The sequence below is a fragment of the Bombina bombina genome, chromosome 7 (genome assembly GCF_027579735.1).
Source record: "Bombina bombina isolate aBomBom1 chromosome 7, aBomBom1.pri, whole genome shotgun sequence".
Lineage (NCBI taxonomy): Eukaryota > Metazoa > Chordata > Amphibia > Anura > Bombinatoridae > Bombina > Bombina bombina.
Window position 1 is genome coordinate 490,591,915 of NC_069505.1, and position 15,131 is coordinate 490,607,045.

At 40.7% G+C, this 15,131-nt stretch overlaps 1 protein-coding gene and 1 non-coding gene across 3 annotated transcripts in view; one reads left to right on the forward strand and one right to left on the reverse strand.

The window, feature by feature from the left end:
• SLC8A2 (solute carrier family 8 member A2) overlaps positions 1–15,131 on the reverse strand; it is a 253,348-nt gene that overhangs the window by 232,096 nt on the left and 6,121 nt on the right. The window lies entirely within an intron of this gene.
• Positions 11,337–11,527, forward strand: LOC128636811 (U2 spliceosomal RNA). The gene has a single exon (XR_008398734.1). It is a non-coding gene; the product is annotated as a U2 spliceosomal RNA (small nuclear RNA).

Sequence of the window (15,131 nt, forward strand, 5' to 3'; positions counted from 1 at the left end):
TAATTATGAAAATGATAATGATAAGATGGTTGAATAAGCGAGGCCCAAGTGTGCAGGATCTACAGGCAGCACTTTAAGATCAAATAAATACGGAGGTATTCGATGTATTATATGATAGAGAAACAAGACTTAATGAGATTAAAAAAATGGGGAGATTTTATTAATGTATTAGAGTTGAATGTATTGAAGAAAACAGGCCCTGGCGCCCTTAGCCCAATATATTAATACAGACGTAGTATAGAAATTATCCTTCACCTCTATATTGGGCAGAGTATATGAAAAAGAGCAGAGAGTAATGTAATAGATATTACAATTTTATGATATAAATTGGATAACACGTTGTTCAGTAGGGCAAAAATACTGTCCTAACCGATGCCTTCTTAGTAAATTCTTTGTCTTTTTAACGTCATTGATCTCAGTATCATGGGTTTAGTTAAATTAAATTAATCAATTTTTAAAAATTGTAACTTTTTAATGGTTGTCCGCTTGTCTATATCTTTGTCCCTTCCCTAGCTGCATTTAGCATCATGAGCTTGGTTAAATTGACCAGAGTTTAATGGAGAGTGGTCGATAACCTTAAGCTATATTTATTTCAATTTATGCTTTGGGGTAGAAAGACTCCTTCACTAAAATTACCCACTGAGGAACTGTCGAACATGTCCAACAAGGCCCCTAGGTAATCTTACAAGCTTCTATGAATATGTGATGCTTTTTTAAGTGTAAAATGGTTGGGCGGGAACTTTTCTATAGTTTATACCAAATTGACTTGATGTTTGAGCAGCCTCTTATTTTAGTACATACGTACAGTTACAATACATTCATCATTCATGCTCTAGGTTGAATAATTTATGGCCTAATCTAAGCACATTTTACTAATAAAATTAATACTCAAACTTCTTGTTTTATAGATAGTTATCACACCAGCTGTAGCCTCTTTTTGCCTAGATGATGTCTTTCCCAGTGCAATATATCAGTCTGGTGCAGTCTAGGAAGTACAGTCTAGCTCCGAAATACCAGGCAATTCCTCTCTGAACAAGAGCTATGGCAAACCGCAGACATACATTTTGGCCTTGTGTGGGCATTATCAGTGAGGCGCATCCATATGAAGGCACTTGGTTAGTGGTTACACATCTGGTTTCTTGCTATCACTCTTAGGGGCACTAACTAGAGGTCATAATTGGCATACAGCTGGACTGTGCATTTGTGCTTCTCTCATTTATGTATAAAAAATACTGCTAGTTATACTAAATATAAATTCACTGGGAGAACATTCAACTTTATTATTCAGGTAGAACTGTCTCACTTCCTATCATGCATTTAAACAACAAAATGATTATTTTCAAATGATTGCATCTACATTTTATTTTTCAGCACAGCTAAGAAGTTTTATTCCTTTGGCTTCATAAATGTGTTTGGTCATTCAACATCGGCACTGAAAATGACAGAGCGCTATTAGCTAAAATACTGCAAGGATGTGCCTGTGCCACATAACAAGTAAGTGTAGTAAACTTTAAGGAGACCCACAAAACAGAATTTATACTTACCGATAAATGTCTTTTTCGGGATGAGGAGAGTCCATAGGTGTCCATAACATGTGGGATAAATTTCCTCCCACTAGGTCAAGAACCCTCACTAAAGCTTTAATCCCTCACGCCTCTTCTCTCTACTCAGTTTACGTATAGCCGAGCAGAGGACAGAGATAGAAATGGTAGGAAAGGCAGAAAACAGGGTTAAGGGGTGCATATAAGAACTATCACCCATCTAGTAAAAATGTAGGAGGGTCTTATGAACTCTGCTCAACCTGAAAGAAAGACATTTATCTGTAAGTATACATTTTGTTTTCTTTGTAAGATGAGGAGAGTCCATAGGTGTCCATAACATATGGGATACAATACCCAAGCTGAGAGTCCATGTTAAGGACGGGTGAGACAAAATGATGGCAGTTCCTATTTGACAAACAATGCGGCCTGAACTTTCCTGCCAAAACAGCTTCGGAAGAAGCATAAATATCAAAAAGAAAAAAATTAGAAAAGGTATGAAGAGAAGACCATGTTGCCGCCTTGCAGATCTTTTCCAAGGAGGCAACATTTTTGAAGGCCCAAGTAATAGATACAGATCTAGTAGAATGAGCAGTTCCTCTTTATGGAGGTGGTTTTCTCGCAACCAAGTAAACTTACAAATAGTCTGTTTTAGCCATGATGCCAAGGCCACCGCTGTAGTCTTTTGACCCTTTCTGGGACCTGAAAAGTGGACAAACAAGCTAGAATGCTGACTAAAGTATTAAGTAGGCTAAATATAGAATTTTAAGGCTACATCCAAATTGTGAAATAGGCTTTTCTTGGAGTTAGAAGGATTTGGTCACAGAGCAGGAACACCAATTTCCTGATTAATATTTTCTTAAGACACTACATTCGATAGTAAATAGGAGCCGATTTTTCAAGGCACGAATGGGGCCAAATACCCCTGAGTTAAGAAGCAGCGTTCTTAAGACTGTTGCTCCTTAACTCGTCCGCTGCCTCTGAGGCTGCGGACATCAATCCGCCCGATCGCATACAATCTGGTTGATTGACACCCCCTGCTAGCGGCCGCGAATCTGCAGGGGGCGGCATTGCACAAGCAATTCATAAGAACTGCTTGTAGAATGTTAAATGCCAACAGCGTATGCTGTCGGCATTCAGCGATGTCTGGCAGACATGATACGCTACAGCGTATCATGTCCACAAGACATTGATAAATCGGCCCCTTAGTCTGGAGCAACGCTTTATCTTGATGAAAAATCAAGAAGGGGTGATCAGAAGACAGGGCAAATAATTCAGAAACTCTTCTAGCTGAAGAAATGGGCGAATTCTCACCAATGACTGGACAAAAGTTTGAGCATCAGGTAATTTGGCAAGTTGTTTTGTGAAGCAAAACTGATAATGCTAAAATCTGACCCTTTAAAGAACTAATTCTAATAGATTTCCAAGAGAAACCTCTAAAAGAACATGAAAAGTAAGTTAGCTTTCCATATCTTATGATAATTATTCTGCAAAACAGGTTTTCTGGCTTGCAGTAAAGTAGAGATAGCAGAATCTGAAAAACATATATTTTTGAGAACTATTTGTTCAAACTCCATGCCATCAAATTCAGAGATTTGAGATCCAGATGATACAAGGGTCCTTGATACAAGAGATCTTTCCTTAGGGGACAGCCCATGGAGGAAGAGATGTCATCTGTATTAGGTCCGCATACCAAGTTCTGCAGGGGTTTTAGAATTACAAAAGTCAATTCCTGTTTGATTCTTGCAATGACAATTGGAAGAAGAACAAACTGAGGAAATAGATAGACCAGGCAAAAGTTCATAGGGCAGACTAATGCATCTATCATGTGAGCCATTGGATCTCTTGACCTGGTGCAATAAACCGTAAGTTTGCAGTTCAATCTGGCCGCCATGAGATCTATTTCTGAAAGATCCCACCTCAGTACTAATTGATTGAACAGGTCCTGAAGAAGAGACTATTCCCCTGGATGGATGGATGGATGGATGGATGGACGGACTGACGGCTTAGGTATTTTGCTTCCCAATTGTTTACTGAATTCTTCCCTGAGTGAAGATGGAAGAGGGGTACTGGGTCTCAAGTCAGGTCTGAGCTCCCAATAAATAATTAGATAGAAAATAATAAAATCTTTCTTGCAGTGCATAATTAAACATTTTATATTACAATCCCAAAGGTGTTTCATACCACTTTAAATAACAGCTAAACTTGTGCTACTAAATCTTATTTCTCTAATATGTCATCTGAAGGGTCTCCAATTTCCACAAATACACCTTTAAAGGGACATAAAACGATAAGGGCCAGATTACGAGTGGAGTGCTAACAGTTATGCGCAAGCGATAAGGCATATATTGAGGGTGTGCACGTCAAGTTTTCTTCTTGTATTACAAGTTGAAAGTAAACACGATCGCTTGAGCGCAATTTAAGTTAACGCTCGTCGGGTTAGCACATCCTCAGAGCTATGGTTAACTGTTTTGCGAAACAAAAAAGTGTCACAAAAAAACATCAAAAATACATTACAAAGTATAGTTACACTCATAATAACACCACCTAATAAAAAATATTTTTTAAAAAAATACACAAAAAAGTTATAAGTGCTCAAAGCTATGAGGTCTCGGGTGTCAGAAAAAAGAAGGCTGGTAAAAGGCTTTAACATAGAGCTACATAAATATACATCTAAAGATGTATATATATATATATATTTATATTTATATATATATATTTGTACATATGTATTTATATGTGTATATATGTATTTTTAGTTATTTATATACCCATATAAACACATAAATACATATGTACACATATATAGACAAATATATAAGTACATTGGAGCCCTTTGCAGTTAAGTAGATGAATACATGAAAAAAAACATATTTATGCAATATTCATATTTAATAAAGTGTTTAATTATGTATTTACTATAAATATTTCACATTCCAATGTTTTGAACATAGCAGAATGTTCTAAGTATTTATAGATATTCCTATATATACACTCACCAGCGACGTTATTGGGTACACCTGTCCAATTGCTTGGTAACACAAATTGCTAATTAGCCAATCACATGGCAGCAACTCAATGCATTTAGGCATCTAGACGTGGTGAAAACGACTTGCTGAAGTTCAAACCAAGCATCAGAATGGGGAAGAAAGGGGATTTAAGTTACTTTTAACGTGGCATGACTGTTGGTGCCAGGCGGGCTGGTCTGAGTATTTAAAAAAACTGTGATTTTCACGCACAACCATCACTAGGGTTTACAGAGAATGGTCTGGAAAAGAGAAAATATCCAGTGAGTGGCAGTTGTGTGGCCTTGTTGATGTCAGAGGTCAGAGGAGAATGGGCAGACTGGTTTGAGATGATAAAAAGGCAACAGTAACTCAAAAAACCATTAGTTATAAACAAGTTATGCAGAATACCATCTCTGAATGCACAACACGTCGAACCTTGAAGCAGATGGGCTACAGCAGCAGAAGACCACACCGGGTGCCACTTCTGTCAGCTAAGAACAGGAAACTGAGGCTACAATTTGCACAGGCTCACGAAAATTGGCCAATAGGAGATTGTAAAAGCATTGCATGGATCCATCCAGCCTTGTATCAACGATTCAGGCTGGTGGTGGTGCTGTAATGGTGTGGGGGATATTTTCTTGGCACACTTTAGGCCCCTTGGTACCAATTGAGCTTTGTTTAAACACCACGGCCTACCTGAGTATTGCTGCTGACCATGCCCATCACTTTATGGCTACTTCCAGCAGGATAATGCACCATGTCACAAAGCTCAAATAATCTCAAACTGGTTTCTTGAACATGACAATGAGTTCACTGTACTCCAATGGCCTCCACAATCACCAGATCTTAATCCAATAGAGCACCTTTGGGATGTGGTGGAATGGGAGATTAGCATCATGGATGTGCAGCCAACAAATCTGCAGCAACTGCGTGATGCTATCATGTCAATATGGACCAAAATCTCTGAGGAATGTTTCCAACACCTTGTTGAATCTATGCCATGAAGAATTAAGGCAGTTCTGAAAGCAATAGGGGGTCCAGTCCGATACTAGCAAGGTGTACCTAAAGTGGCCGGTGAGTGTATATATATTTGTAGATATCTATACCTATATATAATCATCTATATATAGGTATAGATATTTATTGTACCAAAATAGTATCAGATATATGCAGAAATACTTATTTATGAATAAATAGAACAAATTCTTCTATGTGAAGAGCATTAGAATGTGAAATATTCATATTTTCATGTCGGGTTAGCGCACTTGAGAATATGCATTCGGGTTTGTGCGCTAGTTGGGTGGGTTTTTTTCCAATTTTTTTTTCTCCATTGGCTTTTGTGCGGGAATACGTTATCGCACGCGCAATATTCTAAGTTCGTCTTTTTGCATGCATCGGGTAAGCGCATGAGCGAAAACTGTTACAAAAAGCTTACTTCTAGAGCAGTTAACGCTTGAGCGGGAGCATTAAATAGTGCTCCACTTGTAATCTGGCCTTAAATTCACTTCATGCATCTCCCTCTAATTATGGGTGCAGCCATATTGGAACCTAGGTTACACTTCAGGTATCTGAAGCAGAGTTGCTGCATATGTACAAACACATTAGCACTGGAATGCAGTGAAACATAGTTTTCAATATGGCGGCCCCCAAGACTAGAGGGAGGAAGGGAATAACCTCAATGCTATGTTTATAAAATGCATTAAGTGTTTAATGTCCCTTTAAAGAAAGTCTGCAATGTTTTTAAATCTAAAATACATTTTGAAAGTGAATTTAATAATATTCATAGTGCAGCACTTAGTTACATGAAAATAAACTAATTTACGAGACACCTTATGCTGACACGCAGCCTTTAGTTTTTGCAGATTATGTAATAGCGTAGACAATCTGTTTTGGTATCTGAGGGCTGTTAAGATCTTGATTTATCTTCTGCTTAGCCGGGGAGATGTAATAACTCACTGATGAGACAACACAGACGCCAACAATTGTGTATGTATGAGGGGTTGCTTATTAGGTAAGGTCTTAAATAAATGAGAGCTATCTATCAACGTACTATAGTTTACAGACTATTGAATCTATTATTCATGTCTGTGCATTAAGATGACTTCTCCCAATATCTGTGAAGGAGGTGAGAGGTGGAAGTGAGAGGTTCATGTTTCTAGTTATGTAACTAATCTAAAAAGATGTTTCAGGGTTCCAACGCACTCAGTGGTGGAGATTTATCATTCACCTGCCAGATAATGTTTGCAGATAGGAAACCTGTCCCCCCGGAACGCAACTAGAGGGCTGTATTTAAAAATAGCACGCAAAGGCGGGTCTACAATTATGGCAAATAGGCGCATGCCTAAGGCCTCACTCAAGCAGAGGCCTCACAGCCAGAGTGTACTTTTTTTTTTTTAAATAAACTTTCTTTAAGAGTTCAATGCACACATTTACAGGCTGCACACAGGCATTGGTTAAGAGTGGTTTGCGGAGCAGATCAGCCATGCAGCCTCTAGGAGCAGCATTGTCAATTTCTTCATCGCTCTGTTGCTAAGAGGTAAGGGGGTGCTTGGCTGTTATTTGCACCTTGGACCACCATCAATTGTGGTGAGTGGTTTGGGGTGCACATCCTTACCTGATAAATTTCTTTCTTTTGCGATGTACCGAGTCCACGGATTCATCCGTACTTGTTGGATATTATCCTTCCTAACAGGAAGTGGCAAAGAGAGCACCACAGCAGAGCTGTCTATATAGCTCCCCCCTTAACTCCACCCCCCAGTCATTCGACCGAAGGCCAAGGAAGAAAAAGGAGAAACTATAAAGTGCAGAGGTGACTGAAGTTTTTAATAAAAAATACCATCTGTCTTGAATAGACAGGGCGGGCCGTGGACTTGGTACATCGCAAAAGAAAGAAATTTATCAGGTAAGCATAAATTTTGTTTTCTTTTGCATGATGTACTGAGTCCACGGATTCCTCCTTACTTGTGGGATACCAATACCAAAGCTTTAGGACACTAATGAAGGGAGGGACAAGACAGGAACCTAAACGGAAGGCACCACTGCTTGCAAAACCTTTCTCCCAAAAATAGCCTCCGAAGAAGCAAAAGTATCAAATTTGTAAAATTTTTAAAAGGTATGAAGCGAAGACCAAGTCACAGCCTTACAAATCTGTTCCACAGAAACATCATTTTTAAAAGCCCATGTGGAAGCTACCGCTCTAGTAGAATGAGCTGTAATCCTTTCAGGAGGCTGCTGTCCAGCAGTCTCATAAGCCAAACGGATGATGCTTTTCAGCCAAAAGGAAAGAGAAGTTGCCGTAGCCTTTTGACCCCTACGCTTTCCAGAATAGACAACAAACAAAGAAGATGTTTGACGAAAATCTTTGGTTGCCTGCAAATAAAATTTCAAAGCACGAACCACGTCTAAGTTGTGCAACAGACATTCCTTCTTAGAAGAAGGATTAGGACACAGAGAAGGAACAACAATTTCCTGATTGATATTCCTGTCAGGTAGGAACCCAGGCTTAGTACGCAAAACCACCTTATCAGCATGGAAAATAAGATAAGGCGAGTCACATTGTAATGCAGATAGTTCAGAGACTCTTCGAGCTGAAGAGATAGCAACTAGGAATAAAACTTTCCAAGATAAATGCTTGATATCTATGGAATGCATGGGTTCAAACGGAACCCCCTGGAGAACTTTAAGAACTAAATTTAGGCTCCATGGCGGAGCAACAGGTTTAAACACAGGCTTAATTCTAGCTAAAGCCTGACAAAAAGCCAGGACGTCTGGAATATCTGCCAGACGCTTGTGCAACAGAATAGACAGAGCAGATATCTGTCCTTTTAAGCTGACAATCCTTTCTCCAATCCCTCTTGGAGAAAAGACAAAATCCTAGGAATCCTGATTTTACACCAGGAGTAGCCTTTGGATTCGCACCAAAAAATATATTTACGCCATATCTTATGATAGATTTTCCTGGTAACAGGCTTTCGAGCCTGAATCAAGGTATCTATGACCGACTCAGAGAAACCCCGCTTAGATAGAATCAAGCGTTCAATCTCCAAGCAGTCAGTTGCAGAGAAATTAGATTTGGATGCTTGAATGGACCTTGAATCAGAAGATCCTGTCTCAGTGGCAGAGACCATGGTGGAAGAGATGACATGTCCACTAGGTCTGCATACCAAGTCCTGCGTGGCCACGCAGGCGCTATCAAAATCACGGATGCTCTCTCCTGTTTGATTCTGGCAATCAGACGTGGAAGGAGAGGGAAAGGTGGAAACACATAAGCCAGGTTGAACGACTAGGGTACTGCTAGAGCATCTATCAGTACTGCCTGAGGATCCCTTGACCTGGATCTGTAACGAGAAAGTTTGGCGTTCTGACGAGACGCCATCAGATCCACTTCTGGTGTGCCCCATAGCTGAACCAGTTGAGCAAACACCTCCGGATGGAGTTCCCACTCCCCCGGATGAAAAGTCTGACGACTTAGAAAATCTGCCTCCCAGTTCTCTACCCCTGGGATATAGATCGCTGACAGATGGCAAGAGTGAGCCTCTGCCCAATGGATTATTCTTGAAACTTCTATCATCGCTAAGGAACTCCTTGTTCCCCCCTGATGATTGATATAAGCCACAGTCGTGATGTTGTCCGACTGAAATCTGATGAATCTGGCTGAAGCCAGCTGAGGCCATGCCTGAAGAGCATAGAATATCCTCCCGAGTCCACAAACCCTGTGCTTTCAGGGAATTCCAGACTGCACCCCAGCCCAGAAGGCTGGCGTCTGTCGTCACTATAACCCAATCTGGCCTGCGGAAACAAATTCCCTGGGACAGATGATCCTGTGACAACCACCAAAGAAGAGAGTTTCTGGTCTCTTGATCCAGATTTATCTGAGGAGATAAATCCGCATAATCCCCATTCCACTGATTGAGCATGCATAGTTGCAGTGGTCTGAGATGCAAGCGAGCAAACGGAACTATATCCCTTGCCGCTACCATTAGTCCGGTTAGCCTCCATACACTGAGCCACTGACGGCCGAGGAATGGAATGAAGAGCTTGGCAGGTGGACAAAATCTTTGATTTCCTGACCTCCGTCAGAAATATTTTCATGTCCACCGAGTCTATCAGAGTCCCTAGAAATGAGACTCTTGTGAGAGGGGAAAGAGAACTCTTTTTTTACGTTCACCTTCCACCCATGAGATCTTAGAAAGGCCAAAACTAAGTCCGTGTGAGACTTGGCTAATTGGAAAGTCGATGCTTGAATTAGGATGTCGTCTAGATAAGGCTCCACTGCTATGCCCCGTGGTCTTAGATCCGCCAGAAGGGACCCTAGCACCTTTGTGAAAATTTGTGGCGCCGTGGCCAACCCGAAGGGAAGAGCCACAAACTGGTAATGCTTGTCCAGGAAGGCGAACCTGAGGAACTGGTGATGATCTTTGTGGATAGGAATGTGTAAATACGCATCCTTTAAGTCCACGGTGGTCATATATTGATTACATTGGTAGTATAGTCCGAATGGTCTCCATCTTGAAAGATGGGACTCTTAGGAATTGGTTTAGGATCTTGAGATCTAGAATTGGTCTGAAAGTTCCCTCTTTTTTGGGAACCACAAACAGATTGGAGTAGAACCCCTGCCCCTGTTCTGCTTTCGGAACTGGGCAGATCACTCCCATGGTAAAAAGGTCTTCGGCACAGCATAAGAACGCCTCTCTTTTTGTTGGGTTTACAGACAATTGAGAAAGATGGAACCTCCCCCTTGGAGAAGAATCCTTGAAATCTAGAAGATATCCCTGGGTAACGATTTCTACTGCCCAGGAATCCTGAACGTCTCTTGCCCAGGCCTGAGCAAAGAGAGAGAGTCTGCCCCCTACTAGATCCGGTCCCGGATCGGGGGCTACCCCTTCATGCTGTCTTAGTGGCAGCAGCAGGCTTTTTGGCCTGTTTACCCTTGTCCCAAGCCTGATTAGGTCTCCAGGTTGGCTTGGATTGAGCAAAGTTCCCCTCTTGTTTTGCAGCAGAGGAAGAGGCAGTGGGACCACTCTTGAAGTTTCGAAAGGAACGAAAATTATTTTGTTTGGTCCTTGCCTTATTTGACTTATCCTGAGGGAGGGCATGACCCTTCCCTCCAGTGATGTCTGAAATGATTTCTTTCAGTGCAGGCCCAAATAGGGTCTTACCTTTGAAAGGGATGGTCCCTTGATGAACAAAAATTTTCTTTAGGAGACCCTCTAATTTTTTATCCATAGGATCAATGAAAGCACAACTGTATTCAATAGGTATAGTTGTACGCTTAGCCAGAGTAGAAATAGCTCCCTCCACCTTAGGGACCGTCAGCCATGAGTCCTTTATGGTGTCAGATAAGGGAAACGTTTTCTTAAAAACAGGAGGGGGAGCGAACGGAATACCTGGTCTATCCCACTCCTTAGTAACAATGTCCGAAATCCTCTTAGGGACCGGAAAAACATCAGTGTAAACGGGAAACTCTAAATATTTATCCATTTTACACAATTTCTCTGGAACTACAATAGGGTTACAATCATCCAGAATCGCTAAAACCTCCCTGAGCAATAAGTGGAGGTGTTCTAGCTTAAATTTAAATGCCGTCATATCTGAATCTGTCTGAGGGAACATCCTTCCTGAATCAGAAATCTCTCCCTCAGATAGCAAATCCCTCATCCCTACCTCAGAACATTGTGAGGGAATATTGGATACGGCTACTAAAGCGTCAGAAGGCTCAGCATTTGTTCTTAACCCAGAGCTACTGCGCTTCCCTTGCAACCCTGGCAGTTTAGATAAAACCTCTGTGAGGATCGCTTCTCTGCCTTTTGGCTAAGATCAAGTGTAGTATCTGTTCTTATCAGTTTAATATCTGATACGCGCCCTATCTGGGTGCCATATATTAAATGAATTTTTGAAACAGGGAGATGGAAGAAGAGCTTGCTCTGTCCACTCCACGCATTGACCTGGTATTGCAGTACCTCCAGGACCGGTGCACAAAAAAAAAAAAAAAAAAACCTCTGTGAGGGTAGTATTCATAACTGAAGCCATATCTTGCAAGGTAAAAGAATTAGACGCACTAGAAGTATTTGGCGTCGCTTGTGCGGGCGTTACTGGTTGTGACACTTGGGGAGAACTAGATGGCAAAACCTGATTTCCTTCTGTCTGAGAATCATCCAATGCCAAACTTTTATTAGTCAAAATATGCTGTTTGCAATTTATAGACATATCAGTACAAGTGGGACACATTCTAAGAGGGGGTTCCACAATGGCGTCTAAACAAATTGAACAATGAGTTTCCTCAGTGTCAGACATGTTTAACAGGCTAGTAATGAGGCAAGCAAGCTTGGAAAACACTTTATTTAATGAAAAAAACACAATTTGCAAAAACGTTACTGTGCCTTTAAGAGAAAAAAAGGCATACACAAACTGCAAAACAGGTTAAAATTGCTTCAAATTTTCTGAAATTTTTACAGTGTACCCACTAAGCTTTAGGAGGATTGCACCACAAGTAAATAAGCAATAAACCCCCAAATGAAAAAACCAGCTTGATAAATGTCTAAAACAGGTAAAAAAAACCCTGTTAGCACCTTGCCACAGCTCTGCTGTGGCACCTAACTGCCCTTAGGGAACTATAATATGAGGAAAAAGCTTTGATTAGGCCTTAGAAGAGTATCAGGGCCTCTGGAGAAGTTGCTTGCTGCTTGTCTGCATAAACTAACTGCGCAACTGAGGCGCAAAAATAGGCCCCGCCCACCTCAATCAATGTTGCTGGGGCCTATACAAAATTCATCAAACCTAGTTTGTAAGCCATGTGGGTTATAAAAACCCCTAAATAAGCCAAATGAACCCTCAAACCAACGTCCCATCAGAATCAAAAACGTTACTCCCAGAAACACAATAGTTTGCCCAATATCTTATAAACAAACTGAGTGCCAAAAAATTAGCCCTTTATACAAGTTAGTAATGCCTATTATCAAACTAGGATTACTGCTTACCCTTCCCCTAATGGGGATACTGTCAGCCTTTCTGAGTTAACACAGTCTCTGCAGAAAATATGACTGAACATACCTCATTGCTGTATAGCAAGAAACCGTTCCTCACACTGAAGTTTTCCTGTACTCCTCAGCTTCTGTGGGAACAGCAGTGGACCTAAGTTACAAATGTTAAGATCATCATCCTCCAGGCAGAAATCTTCATCTATGTCCTGCCTGAGAGTAAATAGTACAACACCGGTACCATTTAAAAACAACAAACTCTTGATTGAAGATAAAATAAAACTAACAGTTTAACACCTCTTTCACTTTACCCTTCCTTCTAAGAGCTGGCAAAGAGAATGACTGGGGGGTGGAGTTAAGGGGGGAGCTGCTGTGGTGCTCTCTTTGCCACTTCCTGTTAGGAAGGATAATATCCCACAAGTAAGGATGAATCCGTGGACTCGGTACATCATGCAAAAGAAACATATTTATGCAATATTCATTTTTAATAAAGTGTTTATCTATGTATTTACTGCAAATATTTCAAATTCCAATGTTCTTCACATAGCAGAATATGTTCTAAGTTCATGTCGGGTTTGGGCACATGAGAATATGCAATCAGGTTTCCGCGAGAGTGGACTGTTTTTTTCTCTCCATTGACTTCAATAGGGGAATATGTGAATGCACAACATTCTAAGATTGTTTTTTTCACACGCTGGGTTAGCACTCAAGCGAAAACAGTTTACTTTCAACTGATAATACGAACGCAACTCAACGAGCGCAAAAAGCTTACTTCTTGCGCAATTAAAGCTCAAGTGGGAGTGTTAATTAGCGCTCCACTTGGCCCAATGTTTTTATCTCTATGCTGTCCAATAGTGCGCTGCCTTGCTGGTCTTGTTATATCTACTCATCCAGCTTCTCCCTGCCCCATTAGCTCTACCCCTTGCCGTAATACCTCCATTATATTCCCTCTTTCATGATGATGGAGCCTAATAGATCTTCAGGGTAAGGTGACATCTTTTTTAGCTGTATTTGTATGTCATGTATTGGGATATTGGGTGGGGAAAATATAGTGCTGGAATGACATGTTTCTATTATGATAAAATAAAATCCATTTGAGCGAGTGTATGAGTGTAATTTTTTCCATTATATGTGTGTAAGTGTAAGCACATGTGTGTGTAAATGCATATGTGTAAGTTTGTGAGTATGGGTGTATGCATTTGTGTGTGTGCATATGCATAAGTTTGTGAGTATGGGTGTGTGAGTGTGCATATGTGTGTGTGCATATGCATATGTGTAAGTTTGTGAGTATGGGTGTGTGAGTGTGCATATGTGTAAGTTTGTGAGTATGGGTGTGTGAGTGTGCATATGTGTGTGTGCATATGTGTAAGTTTGTGAGTATGGGTGTGTGAGTGTGCATATGCATATGTGTAAGTTTGTGAGTATGGGTGTGTGAGTGTGCATATGTGTGTGTGCATATGTGTAAGTTTGTGAGTATGGGTGTGTGAGTGTGCATATGTGAGTGTTAGGGGTAGATTTATTAAGTGTCGGGCGAACCGCCCGACATCACTAAATGCCGACAGCATACGCTGTTGGCATTTAACATTGCTTCTCCTCTCTCCAATCTATTATGAATGCTTCAGCTAGACTCATCCAGCTAAGTCGCCGATCTACATCAGCTGCTCCGCTCTGCCAGTCTCTACACTGGCTCTCCATACACTCTAGAATACAATTTAAAGTATTAACCCTAACTTACAGAGCACTCAACAGTCTAACTCCAAACTACATTTCCTCTCTCATCTCCAAATATTCCCCATCCCGTCCTCTTCGATCAACTTCTGACCTACGTCTCTCCACTCCTGTTATCTCTACATCCCACTCCCGTCTCCAAGACTTCTCACATGCTGCTCCTGTCCTCTGGAACGCTCCATAAGATTGTCTCCAACCTTGTATAGCTTTAGACGCTCCATGAAAACAGACCTATTCAGAGAGGCTTACCATCTCTCATCCTAACCAAAATAATTCTTGAACTGCCTGACTCACTGCTGCAACTACAATCTATGTGACAAGCTACCCCAAACCTTATGTCTCTGCAATGATTGAGGAAATTTGGCACAGATTTAAGGTAAAGCCTAGATTGGTAATTTAACAGGACAAGAGTTGCCAAGTACAGTAGCAGGCTACCTGACATCTGTACGCTAATTTAAAGGGATATTAAACCCAATTTTTTCTTTTATGATTCAGATAGAGCCGGCAATTTTAAGCAACTTTCTAATTTACTCCTATTATCATTTTTTCTTCATTCTCTTTGTATCTTTATTTGAAAAAGCAGGAATGGAAGCATAGGAGCCAGCCTCTTTTTGCTTCAGCACCCTGGATAGCGCTTGCTGAGTGGTGGCTATGGGCCGTTTCCTAAGCTTTCATTCCTGAATTTTCAAATAAAGATACCAAGAGAACAAATAAAAATTGATAATACAAGTTAATTAGAAATTTGCTTAAAGGGACACTCAGGTTAAATTAAATTTTCATGATTCAGATACAGCATGTCATTTTAAACAACTTTCCAATTTACTTCCATTAAAAAAAATGTACACAGTCTTTTATATTTACAATTTTTGAGCCACCAGATC